Source organism: Lynx rufus, unplaced genomic scaffold, assembly GCF_022079265.1.
Source record: "Lynx rufus isolate CCGP_SWC_20201006 ecotype Redwood Valley unplaced genomic scaffold, mLynRuf1.p SCAF_9, whole genome shotgun sequence".
NCBI lineage: Eukaryota > Metazoa > Chordata > Mammalia > Carnivora > Felidae > Lynx > Lynx rufus.
In genome coordinates, this window is record NW_025814897.1 from 21,807,324 (window position 1) to 21,822,528 (window position 15,205).

Sequence of the window (15,205 nt, forward strand, 5' to 3'; positions counted from 1 at the left end):
CTCTTTTCCTTTTGCAGAACAGCAGCCAGAACATCCTATTTTAGTTAAATCATACCTCGTCACTCCTCTGCTTAAAATTCCCAGTGGCTTCTCTTCTCACTCAGAGTAAAAGCGAAAGTCTCCATCTCGGTCTGCAAAGCGCTATGCAGATATTGCCTCCTGTCACCTCTCTTATTCCTTTCCCTTATCTTTTAAAATTGTCTCCATGCTTCTGAACACCATCTAATTAATGGATCTTCTATACTGCCCACTTTCTCCTACTGAAATGTACGTTCCATAGGGATACAGATTTGCTAGTTTGTTCACTGCCTAGTGCCCCTATTACATAGAGCAGAAAAGAGTGAATCCTTTCTAGTGGCTCATACAAAAGTGGGGAGAGAAGGGGGAACAGACATTTCTGTTCCTCCATCAAATTAACCCTGATCAGGTTATACATCCATCCTCGAATAAATCACTGAGACCAGGGGAAAAGAATATGCTAATTGGCCTGTACTTATCAACATCAGAACCCACCGCTGGAGTAGAGGGTCAGTTCTGCCCCCCAAAAAAACCTGGTTGAAAATCAAGGAAGTTTGATGTCCCTTTTAGGAAATAAAGGAATATTGTCAGGAGGAAGGGAGAGTAGACTCTGGGCAGGCAACCAACAAATACCCACCACAATACTTTAATCACCACATGGCTTCACACCACACTATGCTGTTTATTAAATTCTTTGCCAAAACCAAACACCAGGGAAGTATCACAAATGAAAGGAAAAACTTAAAACAACAAATGAGGGGCTAACAAACATGGCAATGTAGGGATCTGAGTCACCTGCCACGTAAATTGCAATGTTAACGCCCCCCCTCCCCCCCCCACCCCCAACACCACTTGGAGTTGTGCAATGCAAACAGGGAAATCTCCCAAGAGAAAGAGCTTTGGAGTCCAGGAGAACATGAAACATCATGTGAGAAAGAACCTAAACTGTTTTTTTTTTTAATTTTTTTTTCAACGTTTATTTATTTTTGGGACAGAGAGAGACAGAGCATGAACGGGGGAGGGGCAGAGAGAGAGGGAGACACAGAATCGGAAACAGGCTCCAGGCTCTGAGCCATCAGCCCAGAGCCCGACGCGGGGCTCGAACTCCCGGACCGCGAGATCGTGACCTGGCTGAAGTCGGACGCCCAACCGACTGCGCCACCCAGGCGCCCCCTAAACTGTTTTTAAAATATATGCAGGGCACCTGGGTGGCTCAGTCAGTTAAGCTTCTGACTTCGGCTCAGGTCGTGATCTCACAGTTCATGAGTTCCAGCCCTGAATCAGGCTCTGTGCTGACAGCTCAGAGCCTGGAGCCTGCTTCACATTCTGTGTCTCCCCCTCTCTCTGCCCCTCCCCCACTCACACTTTGTGTGTCTCTCTCTCTCAAAAATAAACATTAAAAATTTTTTTTAACTTACATGCAAAATTTTGTTCTGTGGGAGGCTAAGGGTAAGAATCTGTGACCATGAGGCTTTCATAAAACATTAAGAACACTGTACCTAGAGAAAAAATCTGAATTGTTGCTGCCCTTCTGTCTTTAAATGTGACATCATCCACCATTGTTGTTAGTCTTAAAGCAAACTCAACAGTGACTTCCCTAATTTCTCAATAAAAGTAACCCAGTAGTTTCTCCATACCTCAAGCTACCTTGAGTTTTCTAATATTTGGAAACATTTCAACAGGTATCGGATTTTCTCCAAACTGGGTTTTGTCCTGTGGAATTTTTTCCATGTTCTTGTTTTATGGGAGGGAAGGGAGGCTGTATAAGAGCCAGGTACTAATTTCCTACAAGGAGCTCTCTTGCCCTGAGGGTATTTCTTTTTTTTTTTTTTTAATATTTATTTATTTTTTGAGAGAGACAGAGACAGAGACAGAGCAGGAGCGGGGGAGGGGCACAGAGAGGGGAAGACACAGAATCCGAAGCAGGCTCCAGGCTCCAAGCTGTTAGCACAGAGCCTGACGTGGGGCTCGAACTCACAAACCGCAAGATCATGACCTGAGCTGAAGTCGGACGCCCAACGGACTAAGCCACCCAGGCGCCCCTCTTGTCCTGAGGGTATTTCTAAAGAGCAGTTTACAAATATAACACTAGGACTTTGGCTCTTTGTTTTTAGTCCTTTTTTTCCTCTCCCTTATATCTGTAATGAACATACAATGACCCATTTTGTATCGATTTATGATGGTGATAAACTTATATCCAATCTGAAGTGCTTTTTACAAATATAGCTACTGGGATTGACAATTACTTAGGACTGTGAGGCTCTCAGAAGAGAGTGGACATGCAAAATACAATACTTCAGAACATGAAAACACTTCCGTGATGAAATGTGCTTGGGAATACGCAGCCTCTGTTGTATAGAGCCAAAATATAAAAGCCTGCTGGGCAGTGATGTTACTACACCTAAAATCTCAAGAGCCACCACACTCATTGCCAAATACCTTGGCAAAGGACTGTCAGCACTCTAAGACTAAGAGATCCCCACAGGAAGGAATATACTTTCCCAAGGGGCTCAGATAGGTAGGAGAAGGAGAAGGTATGAATGTCTGCTATCATTCTATCCCTAAAGACACCTGTCTCAGGGGCTTCTGACCAAAAACTCAAGCATTTTATTCCATTGAAATTGTATTACTAAGAAGTAAGGCTCAGTTTGATAAACCAGGCATTAAGCCACTTTTAGAAACTGTCAGAGAGACTTATTTTTTAAATCCTTGAGACAATAGAAAGGAAGACTTGAGCAATTAGAAAGGAAACATGATCCCTGCAGTACCAATCCAACAATGCTTGCCTGAAAGACTTGAGCAATTAAAAAGAAACATGATCCCTGCAGTGCTAACCCAACAATGAGTTTAGAGTCACCTGCTTTTAAAATTTTTTTAAGTTTATTTCTTTATTTTGAGGGAGACAGAGACAGTACTAGTGGGGAAGGGCCAGAGACAGAGGGAGAAGGAGAGAGACAATCCCAACCAGGCTCCACGATGCCAGCACAGAGCCTGACGTGGGGCTCACACCCATGAAACCGCGAGATCATGACCTGAGCTGAAACCGAGAGTCGGATGCTTAGCTGACTGAGCCACCCAGGTGCCCTTAGAGTCACCTGCTTTTAGATAGTGCAGGTAACATAATGAAAGCTGTGGTGTGCTGCTCAGACCTGCCCCCATGCCCACCCCAATTTGTCAGGACCAACGTCTACTTCCTTTCTAGAAATTGCCTTCAGCATTAGGGAGCTGCTTCACCCTAGGTTGTACCCTCCTTGGAGACAGCTTGCATCTAATGACTACAGTGGTACAAGGGCATGGCTCCTAGCCTTAAATTGAGACCACTCTGAAGGGCCATCACAGCTCTCAGACATAGGACTGGCTGAGTTTCTGTTGCAACTTTATCACAATTCAACTTCCTCCTCTATCCAGTCCTGCTTCCCTACCATCCTTATGGGTGTTGTTCAATAAACCACCTCTACTCAAACTCTCAAAACCATCAGTGTCAAAAAACATTTCCAAGGAACCTGACCCACGATAATTAAGTTGAAAGTCTCTGACATACCTGCACATATATAAACTCTTTGCTTCCTGTGATGTCATAAAAATTCAGGGATGGACACACCTGCTGATCAGAAGCTAATCCATAACAAAAAAATACACATTTCTATTTCTTCTCTAAATGAATTATAATTGCCAAAATTCCAAATATTAATACTATGTACTGAACTGTGCTTCCTCCCAAATTCATGTGTTGAGGCCCTAACCCTCAATGTGATAGTATTTGGATATGGGGACTTTGGGAGATACTTTGGTTTAGATGAAGTCCTCATGATGAAATTAGTGTCCTAATAAGAGACATCAGAAATCTCTCTCTCTTTCTATCCCTTTCCCTCTCTCTCTTCTTTCCATTATAATGGAGGAGCTAACGGTGAGGGCTTAGGATTTATTAATTACCAGGTATTATATTGGGAGAACAATGACAATGGCCACTTAACCGCCACATTGGGCATCATATCAGATTTTTCTGGGGGTGGCCATTTCTTTTTTAAAAAAAAAAATTTTTTTAACGTTTATTTATTTTTGAGACAGAGAGAGACAGAGCATGAACTGGGGAGGGTCAGAGAGAGGGAGACACAGAATCTGAAACAGGCTCTAGGCTCTGAGCTGTCAGCACAGAGCCCGACGCGGGGCTCAAACCCACGGACCGTGAGATCATGACCTGAGCCGAAGTTGGACGCTTAACCGACCGAGCCACCCAGGAGCCCCTAGGGGTGGCCATTTCTTGATCAAGTATCACTTCCACCTTCCCCCTTCCCATTAGCACCTAGCTTTTCCCTTGGATTTCTACACTTCATCAACACAGACCAAAACTTGCACCAGCTCTACAGATAAGTCCAGATTGGCTTAAGCCAAGTAGCACTTTCTGTCATTGTTTCAGGACCAGACATGGGATTTAGGCCTGTCTAATTAGGTGAGAATTTCTCAATGAGGGCTGATTTCACCCCACCCCCACCCCAGGAGATGTTTGGCAATGTCTGGAGCCATTTTTGGCTGCCCCAATTCAGGGTGGAGAGGAATGGTATTGGTATCTAATGGGTGGAAGCCAGAGATGCTTCTTAACATCCTATTTTGCTCAAGATAGACACACACTCCCCCAACAAAGAATTATCTAGCCCAAATGTCACTGAATTAGGCATAAAAATGTCATGTGGTGGCAAGGGAGGTTTAGAATAAAGCTGACCTAGTAGGAAGCGGGTCAAAAAGACAGAAATACATTGTATCTGGTCAATGACCTACAGAATGAGGAAAGTCTGAGGACTTTCCACTTGCATGAGACTATTTGTTTTTAATGATTTTCAGCTGTAACTGATACTCTTCTAAACTCATCACTCTGGCATAAAAGAATAGGCAGGAGTAAAGCAGACACAGAGAAAAAGGAAAACAGAGGAAAGAGCACAAGGTAGTGACTAAAGGGCTCAGCGGCTAAAGCCAGATGTGCAAAGAAAGACAACATGCTGCTGTGGACCAGGTGGGGCTTTTTGACCTAGCTGTTGGGAGTCCCTGGAATTAACATTGTAGAGGATGATCCTTTCCTCAAGGGAGTATAGAGATTTATCAAAAAGATAAGACATACAAAGAATACAGGAAAGATAGAAAAAGGATTTTTAAAATGTAACACAAAAAGCACAAACCATAAAAGAAACATCTGATAAATATGATCACATTAAAATTTAAACTTTCATATATCAAAAAACACCATAAGCAAAGTGAAAAACACAGCACAGAATGAGAGGAGATATTTGCAATTCAAAACGCATAAAATTAACAAAGGGTTAGTATCCAGAATATAACTTCCACTCAGTATAAAAACTTAGCATGGGAATGATACACTAAATTCATGATAGTGATTATTGAGGAGAATGGAAAAAAATGGAATTGAAGAAGGGGACCAAAAGGATCTCAGGTGTGTACAGGTTTTGTTTCTTTAAAACAAAACCTGAAGTAAGACAACGAATGAATACAAATAAGACAATTTAACAAGTCTGGGTGGTAGGAACATGAATGTTTTTTATATTAGCCTCTATTCTTACCCATACATTTCAAATACATTTTACAAAAAAAAAAAATTGAGATCCTGCAAATCATTAAGAAGAAAAATTAGGGAAATCGGCACATATATGAGCAGAAGAGGAAACCCTGGTCCAGTAAACATATGGAAAAAAGATGTTCATTCTCCCCAGTAAGGGACATGTAGATTAAACAATGGTGAGATACAATTTCTCATGCGTAGATTGGCAAAACTTAAAAGTAGATGACGTAGAACAACTGGAATTCATACCACTCTTGGGGATGCATGTACATTGATTGGTACATTAGCAAGTAAACTTGTTGACAATAAGCATACTTGTTAGTGTTTAAAGAGGTCAATATATAATACTCCTTTCTTCCCCACCCGAATTCTGAACCAAATGAGGGGAATGGAAGAGAAAAACTGGGATCAAAAGATAACATTTAGAAACAGAATATTCAGATGGAACTATGATCAGTAATTAACATAGCTCAGAAATAGTAAGACTATCTCCCACATATGGATACAATTGCTATTTGGACTTTGTGTCTCCTTACTTTGAGGAGAGGGTAAGAATGACTTCATAAAGGGGTGTCTGGGTGGCTCACTTGGTTGAGCATCTGACCTTGGCTCAGGTCATGATCTCATAGTTCGTGAATTTGAGCCCTGTGTTGGGCTCACTGCCGTCACAGAGCCCACTTCGGATCTTCTGCACCCTCTCTCTCTGACCCTCCACTGCTCATATTCTATCTGTCTCTCTGTCTCTCTGTCCCTCTCACTCTCAAAAATAAATAAACATTAAAAAAAAAGAATGATTTTGCAAAAAGGTAGAAACGTAGAGTTGATTTCATTGCTGTATGGAATTTCAAATACGTTTAGTTGGGTGGATTATAATCCTAGTAGCCGACAGGGTAAACTACACCGGTTGCTAAACTATTGTCCTCAGTCCACCTTCTTGGCTTCGTGGCATTGGAACTGGGCTCTGCACACCACACGTTCCCCTTTGCCAGCTGGAGCTCTCTCTCTCTCTCTCTCTCTCTCTCTCTCTCTCTTTAATGTTTATTTATTTGAGAGAGAGAGAGAGAGAGAGAACGTGGGTGAGGGGCAGAGAGAGAGTGGGGCAGAGAGGATCCGAAGCGGGCTCTGTTGTGACAGCAGACAACCCGATGTGGGGCTCCAACTCAGGAACTGCGAGATCATGACCTGGGCCAGAGTCAGATACTCAACCTACCGAGCCACCCAGGTGCCCCAGCCAGATCTCTTTCAAGCTGTGACTACAAGGGCCATCAAAGAGAGACTTAAAGGCTGGAGGAGGGAGGTGGCACATGCTCCTGTTTCATTTCTGGTTGACTTCCTGTTAATGTCACTCAACATTGCTTCTTCCTCACCCCAGAGCAGCAGTTCAGAAGCAATTGAACCAGCTTTCCAGTACTCATAGCCCGCCTCACGTCCCCACCAGAGACAACCAGCATCAGGCAGCGTTCTTCCTCAGATGCCGGAAGTTTCAGCTCTCCAAGGCCCTTTCACTAAGTTTGGAACTTTTAGTAATCCCAACTTCCTCTCTTTGTTCTCCAGGTCCAGCAGTAGCTGCTTCCCACAATTTCCATCTCCGTAATAGCTGAGTTTTCTATTTTAGCTTTTTTTAGTCGCCATGTAACAATTCTTTATACCTGATTAACAATTCTTTATGTTAAATTCTATTAAAGTAAGTATAGGGTTTTTGTCCCTTGATTAGGTCGTGACGAATTCAGACGGGAGTTTTGGGTTTTTTGGTTTTTTGGTTTTTGTGTTTTTTTTTACTTAGAATAGTGGATTGGAGACTTCTGGATTAAGATGGAAGACTGAAGACATGCATCCAATTCCATATCATCTAGAAACTCCATCAAAGCAACAGCAAATCAGGGCAAATGGGTGGCTCAGTTAATTAAGATTCTGACTTCAGCTCAGGTCATGATCTCACAGCTCACAGGTTCGAGCCCCTCATTGGGCTGTGTGCTGAGAGCTCAGAGCCTGGAACCTGCTTCAGATTCTGTGTCTCCCTCTCTCTCTGCCCCTCCCCTGCTCACGCTCTGTCTCTCCTTAAAAATAAACATTAAAAAAATTACAAAAACAAAAAACAACAGCAAATGAACTTTTTTTTTAATTAAAACATGATTAGTGCAATAGGAAATGAGACAAAATCAACAAGTTTTGGAAACTGGAAACCATATTCAGCAGAACCAAAAGAACCAAATCCCAAACCCAAAGTGAGGAAGACTGAGAATCAAGACAATTGCACGACAAAACTCACAAAAGTTACAGAAATAGACAGTGTCAGTTAACACAGGAACTAGAGGAAAAAGGGGAAAGGCTAAATAAAACTGACTAAAAGCTGTTTGAGCAGCAGTTAGATCCTTAGGTTCATTTTCCCACTCCATGCCACTAGGAACCTGTCCCACCCCCATCTTAGCAGAAATCTGATGGCTTACAGTCCCGAGAGAACAGAAACAGCCTCCAGACCAGGAACTACCAGGCCTATTTGAGGACAGAAACACCATGCCCAAAGAAGGCTATGAAGTGACCATGTACATATTGAATCATGTATCCAGAGACCTCCAGCCTTCTTTCCTCGCCAACCCCTAGAGTACAGGTAGAAAGATCCACAGGAGATTGGAAGGCTCTTCTCTGAAGAATCTGACCTAAATAACTGGCATTAGGTGTTCTCAACAAAGAGCTCATCAAATCACTTTGACATTCATAGCCACCAAGACTACCCACATGATAGGAAACGTGATCCAATCAGCTTTCCGGTTCCTCATTGTTGAATAAAATCATTCTTGATCAGCCTAAGGTTATGAGACATAGACTGTGGGCAAAGACTTTAACATAGAAACAGATTTTTTTAAATCAAATTAAATTAACTTTGTGAGACAACTATGCAGGAAGAAGAATTCTCGAAGAATATATATCATTGATATTCTCAGAGGGGAAGATATTACATTCCATTTTTAAAAAGAAGAACATTCAGGAAATGTTAAAAGGAGCTCTTAGAATTATTAAACTTGACAGTAGAACTTCAAAACTCAGTGGAGTTTGGCAGTTCCTGAGAAAGTTTAGAAATGCAATATAACCCAACAATTCCACCTCTGGGTGTATACCCAGAAGAACTGAAAACATATGTTGACACCAAAACTTGTATGTAAATGTCCATAGCAGCATTATTCATAGTATCCCCAAAGTGGAAATAACCCAAATGTCCATCAACAGACTAATGGGTAAACAAGATATGGTATATCCACACAATGGAATGTTATTCTGACATAAAAAAAGAATCAAGTATTGTTACACTCTACAACATGGGTGAACCTTAAACAGACTATACTAAGTGAAAAAAGTTAGACACAAAAGGCCACATATTAATATGATTCCATTTATATGAAATGTCCAGAGTAGGTAAATCCATAAACACAGAAAATATACTAATGATTTGCAGGGGATGGGAGTAGGAGGGAATTGGGATTAACCGCTAATAAGTACAGAGATGTTAGAAATGTCCTGATCTTCTTGGGATGTTAGAAATGTCCTGGAATTTATAGCGGTAATGGTTGCCCAATATAGTGAATATACTAAAAATCACTGAAGCACACACTTTAAAGTAGCAAATTGTATGTTCTGTGAGGTATATCTCAATTTTGAATGCTATTAAAATAAAATTTGATACAAATATTGAAGGGAAAGTTTGGGGAGATTTCCCAGAAAGAAGGGCAAAAAGGCAAAGATGGGAAATAGGAGAAAATTAGAAATTTAGGGGAAAAGAGAGCAGGAAAACAGAATAAGGTAAATTATCAATGAAATCATTCTAGAAAAATTTCCAGAACTGGAGGACACAGTTTCCAGATGAAAAAGAGCCTATGAGTATCTAGAACAAAAGATAAAAGTAAATCCACTACAAAGCACATTTGGAGAAAATCCGTGAATACTTAAGGACAGTAAAAAGACTCTACTAATTTCAAGAGAGAAAAAAGAGAGGTTTCTCAAGAGCTATACCGCACTGGACATTTCTTTGAATTTTGAAAAAAATTATTCTATATCCCACCAAACTATCGTACAAGTATAATGAAGCCAAGACATTTTCAGACATGCAAAGTATGTTGGGTATTTTCCATTTTCCCTTGCAGCCTTTCATCCTGCTTTGTGCACTAGGAGAATTTTTTTTAAATGACCTGCACCAATAGTTTCCCCTGCCTTCTAGGTTTGATGCTAAGAGACACTAGCAGGAAGTCAGAGTTTAGGAGGAGAGCAAGGGAGTGATATTTATTCCCTTTGCCTCCCTCTCTGGTTTCTATGAATTGTCTACTTCCCCCTACCAAAGGCCAGAGCTCCTGTCAAAAATCCTGTCCTGTAGCTACTCTTTCCAGGTTCTAGTAACTTCTTCTTCCCCTTCATCCTTTAAGCCTACTATCAACATCTCTGAGGTTCTGCCTCGCCTCACTGGTCTTTATTCTAGTGGACCAGCTAGCTATTGCTATACTAATCTACATATCCACCTCTCCAAAGTTCAATGTCCTAAAACAACCGTTTGTTCTCATACATCTGCAAGTCAGCTAGAACTTGGCTGATTTAGGCTGGGTTCAGTTGGGCATCTTTACTTCATGCTCTGATAGCCACAGCAGCTGTGCTGCTTCTCACTGTAGGTCTATGGGACAGTTGGACCAACTCTGTTCCACATGTCTCTCTCATCCTCCTTGGACTAGTATGGATGCTTCGTTCATGGTGATGACAGAGGCTCATAAGAACATACAAGAACATGTGACTCCTCTTGAGGCCTAAGCTTGGAACTGACATCCTCTCACTTCCACCCGCATGTCATTGGCCAAAAAGTCACATGACTCAGTCCAAAGCTATGAGGCAAGGAAGTACACTCCACCCATAAGGAGGACGTGAAATGGTATGGATAAAGATAGGGATGAAGAATTGAGCTCTACTCCCTCTACCATCCCTGCACTAACCTTTATAAATCGTTGCCTTATTAAATCCACCTCAATTACATTATTTGAGTGTGCCACGTGTTGCCTTCTTGGCTCTAGACTGATGTAAGAATAAGATACCAGGAAGGAGCGCCCAAGAAACTGTCCCCAAAACAGGATTCTGATATTCCACTGCTCTCCTATTTGAAAAGCACAGAACTAACCTCCTTACCTGGAGAAAATGGGCTACTGCTAATCCATGGCATTCAGTGGCATCACGGTGACTCAGCTTCTCACACATGGTGGCAAGGAATGAAGTGCAGGTGGGGGACAATAGAAATAAAGTTACTGTGGTACTTAGTCTCCATGGTGACAATCGTGATTGTAAAGACTGTGGAGTCGGCTGGCTGCTTCTGATGGCTCCCCAGAGAGTAAACAGTGAAAAGGACACGTTGAAAGTCTCCAATACCCAACTGAGAACCAGGCGGAAGACAGTGTCTACGGTAGCTCTAAAGGACCCCATGTCCTGTAGCCTCTGAATTAATATGGATGAAGACCAAGTCTAGAAAACGATTTTAATGGTTATAGAGTTGCAAACCTAGTTAAATACTCAAATTCTTCAGTTTCAGTCTCTTACAGTAAGCTGAGGGTACTGATGGGAAGGAAGTGGGGCCCCAAGATATAGGATGGACATGTTTATGCAGACAAGATGGGACTGAGAACTTGAATGCTCAAATCCTCCTAAACCTCCCTTGAATATCCTGCAACCCTTTCGCCACTGAATAAAAACTTTTCAATGACTGAACCAAGGAAGCCAATTTCCCTCAGGACTCACCTCCACTACCATCATTGCTTCCAGATCCTCAAGGAAAGGTAATGGCCGCATAGTTCAGACTGTAAAGTACCAGCCCTGGGCCTAGAGGAGAGAGACTATATGCCAAAAGAGTTGCAGGACTTCATCAACTTTATCAACAGGAGTCTGAGGAGCATGTATTTAAGTGGATTCTAACTTTGTTAGATGAAGAAGAACATACCTTAAGACTTGATTAGCTAAATTTTTTTTAATGGATGCTGGGAATCGGGATTTAATGTTATGGTTTGGGAAGTGGCATTACTAGACAAGTAAGTTGGCCAATATCAACCATAAGCTACATCCAGGAAGATCAAAATGTCAGAACTACTTGGCATATTATAGATGGAAGAAGAAATCTAAATGCTACAGAATATGAGAATGTTAAAACGGATCTGTTATATGCAACCTGCTCAAACACCCCCATCCTTATTCCTTCAGGACGCTCCAGAGGATAGGTACTCTATTCTTCAGGGTATTAAGAAATTAATTGAATTAAGTTAATCCTAAAATACTACCTTGGATCACTAATCAGAGTGTGTTTATGAAAGGTAAAAAAATGGAGTTTTCATTTAAGTCCAGTGGGACCATGAATCTATTTCATGGTTCTCAGAAGCTATATTTTGAACAGATGTACCTAGTAACTGGAAGAATCTTCATTTTGGTTCCCTGATCCACAGAGTGAGGTCTGTTATGGCCAGACGGGAGAACCACTGTAGAAGGCCCTAGAACTGCCCTACCCCAACCCATTTCCCCCTGCCAAACTTGTAATCCAAAAGCAAATCCAGCATCCTGGAAGAATGACAAAGTTAATGCCACCATTAAAACTTGAAAGAAGCAGAGGTGTGATTTCAATCACATCTCCATTTAACTTCCTTCCTGGCTCTTGTAAAAGCCAGATGGTCCTGGGGAATAGCTGTAGATTATCACACACTTAATCAGTGGTGCCATTTACAGCCAGTTCTGCTTGTGGCTACTTTGTTGAGCAAAACAACAGAGCCCTTGGTATGCAGATATTAAATTAACAAATTCCCCCCTACTCTCCATCTGTATCAACAAAAATAAGCAGAAGGAATTTGACTTCATGGGGCAGGGACGAAGGTACACCTTCATTGTTAATAATCCTGCTTTCTGTCATAATATAGTCTGGAGAATCCTTGATTGTCTTGATATCTTCTAGAACATCATACTAGTCCATTCCACTCTTAACATGATAGAAAGCTCAAGGGCTGACCACATCACTAAAGTCCCTAAGGATCTAGTGGTCTAGTTCATGCCAAGATATACTCTCTAAAGGAAAAGACAATTGGTTGCATCCATCCATAAAAAAGAGGCAAATATTTGACAGGACCCTTTGGATTTTAGAGGCGACATATACTACATATGAGTGTGTTGCTCCTACTCATTCATCAAGAAACTCATAATAAGGCTATCAATTTGAGCTAGCACTAAACAAGAAAAGACGCTGCAAACAGGTTGCTGACCAAGATATACCTCCACTTTTAATTGTATAGAGCAATGCTGTCTAAAGTTAGGTGAATGGAGCACATGCTGTCTAAAGGTAAGTGAATCCTCCATGAGGATTATTTTGCACACTTAGGGCCAAGGAACTTTTCTTTGGGGAAGAAGAGCTATGAGATTATAGAGGAAAGGAAGCAGGAGTCCATCCCAGTCAGGGAAAACAGCTAAAAGCTTGTGCATTTCTGGGGCTCCTGGGTGGCTCAGTTGGTTGAGCATCCTACTTTCGCTCAGGTCATGATCTCACCATCTGTGAGTTCAAGCCCTGCATCGGGCTCTGTGCTGACAGCTCAGAGCCTGGAGCCGACAGCTCAGAGCTCAGAGCCTGGAGCCGACAGCTCAGAGCCTGGAGCCGACAGCTCAGAGCCTGGACCCGACAGCTCAGAGCCTGGAGCCTGTTTTGGATTCCGTGTCTCCCTCTCTCTCTGCCCCTCCCCCGCTCATGCTCTGTCTCTCTTTCTCTCTCTCTGTCAAAAAGAAATAAACATTTAAAAAATTTAAATAAATAAATAAATAAATAAATAAATAAAATAAAAGTTTGTGTATTTCCATTTAGCTTTGTTTCCAAAACCCTGGTCCCAGGAAGAAGTGTGATTCCTAAACTGGAGAGGTCCCGTGAAGTTCAGAGATTCCTGTACTCTGGTGACACAACCAGGATTAGGGATCATGGGCTTAATTCTCCCCAAGTTCCTCCAGACCCCAATGTAAAGTAAATCTTTGCCACCAACGCTGACTCTGTTGATATGATACAGGGAGGCGACCCAAAATGGGGAAAATGAATGTGATACCCCTGGGTCAATCTTCACAGCGTAGGGGCTATGGCCACTCTTACCTAATATATTCAAGGATGATTTTTTAAAACTTGTTTTCCATTGTGTAACCACCATAGTCCCTTGAAGGACAGACTCCTTCCTGGGAGCGGACTAGGGCTGTCTTAGAGGTGGTTTCTCTCCGGAAACTTCCCTTAAGGGTTCCCAAATCCACACTGAGGCCAGAGGAAGGGGAAGGGCGGGAAAAGGCGCCCTGTCTGGTTCTGCCTTCCCTCTGGCTTTGGCGAAGTCGGAAATAAGTGGCATCCTGCACCCAGCTGCTCCCTGACAGCCAGGACTCCAGGGGACTCAGGGGAGCGGTCAGAGAATCATGGGTGTCGTTGGCGAGACCAGCAGAAAGGAACCTGGAGACCCAAGCTCAAGTCTATCCCCAGCACTGCGACTGCCCTTGCCCCCATCTCTCTCTCAGGGACAGAAACTGTGTCAGAAGCAGGCGTCTGCCACTCAGAGTCCTGTGATGGCTGAGGAGGCGGGCAAGGGCGTAGTAAATATTTGGCAAAGTTAGCAGCTTCCCCAATGGGAACGGAGTAGCGAATGATCCAGAGAGCAACATGGAGGCCCAGGCAGCCTGAGAGGTATTCTGGCTCCTACTCCTGGAGGAAAAGGAACAGGTTTTCAAATACCTGCCTGCTGCGAACGCACCCCTTCCCTGCAGGCTTTGCAGCACCTCGCCGGGGGCCGCCCCGGAGGAGAGAAGCGCCCAGGCGTGGGGACAGCTGGGGGCGGCGGCGGCGGCCAGGCTGCAGGGGAGGCCGGGCGGCCGCGCGCCCACTCGGGCGGCGGTGCCCTGGGCGCGGGGAGGCGCTCCGGGGCCGAGCTGCTGCCAGGGGAGTTCTAGGCGGCATAATGATCTGTTTCTGGTCAACCACACAGTTGTTAGCGGTGGTGTTTTTATTGCCGCGGTTTAGCGCGTGGCAGCGCCTTGCCTCCCTCCTCTGTGCACGCCGGCTCCCCGGCTCCCGGGCCGTCCTCCGCGGACGCCGCGACCCCGGCCCGCAGGCGGGGCTCCCGCTTCCTCCTCCCCCACCCCCGGGTCCCCGTCCCCGGTCCCGGTCTCCGTCCCCGGTCCCCGTCCCCGTCCCCGGCAGGCAGCGTGCAGCCCGGGAGGGGGCAGGCGTCAGGCTGAGGTACTAATTGTATTAATGAAAATGGCAAATACGCATCCTTTCCATCTGGCAGCACAAAAGCAGAGGCTGTTGGGAATGCAGTATTTGTCAGGTTTAGCGATGAAATTAATAATCCCCCAATTACTAGAACCTCACTAATGACATGAGTACACATCGCCCTTCCTAGCTGCAAGAGGAAGAACCTGCCGCTTAAAACCCCAAGTGCCTTTTATTCTGCAGGCATTTTCCATGTCTGAGGATTCAGGGTAGGGGAGCTTGAGAAGATGTTCTGATTGTCGGTGACGCACACCCTGACATTACAGGCTGGGGTTGCGTGTGTGGGAATGTCCATCTGGTGCCTGTGCTCTGGGGACTCCAGAGGGCGCTGG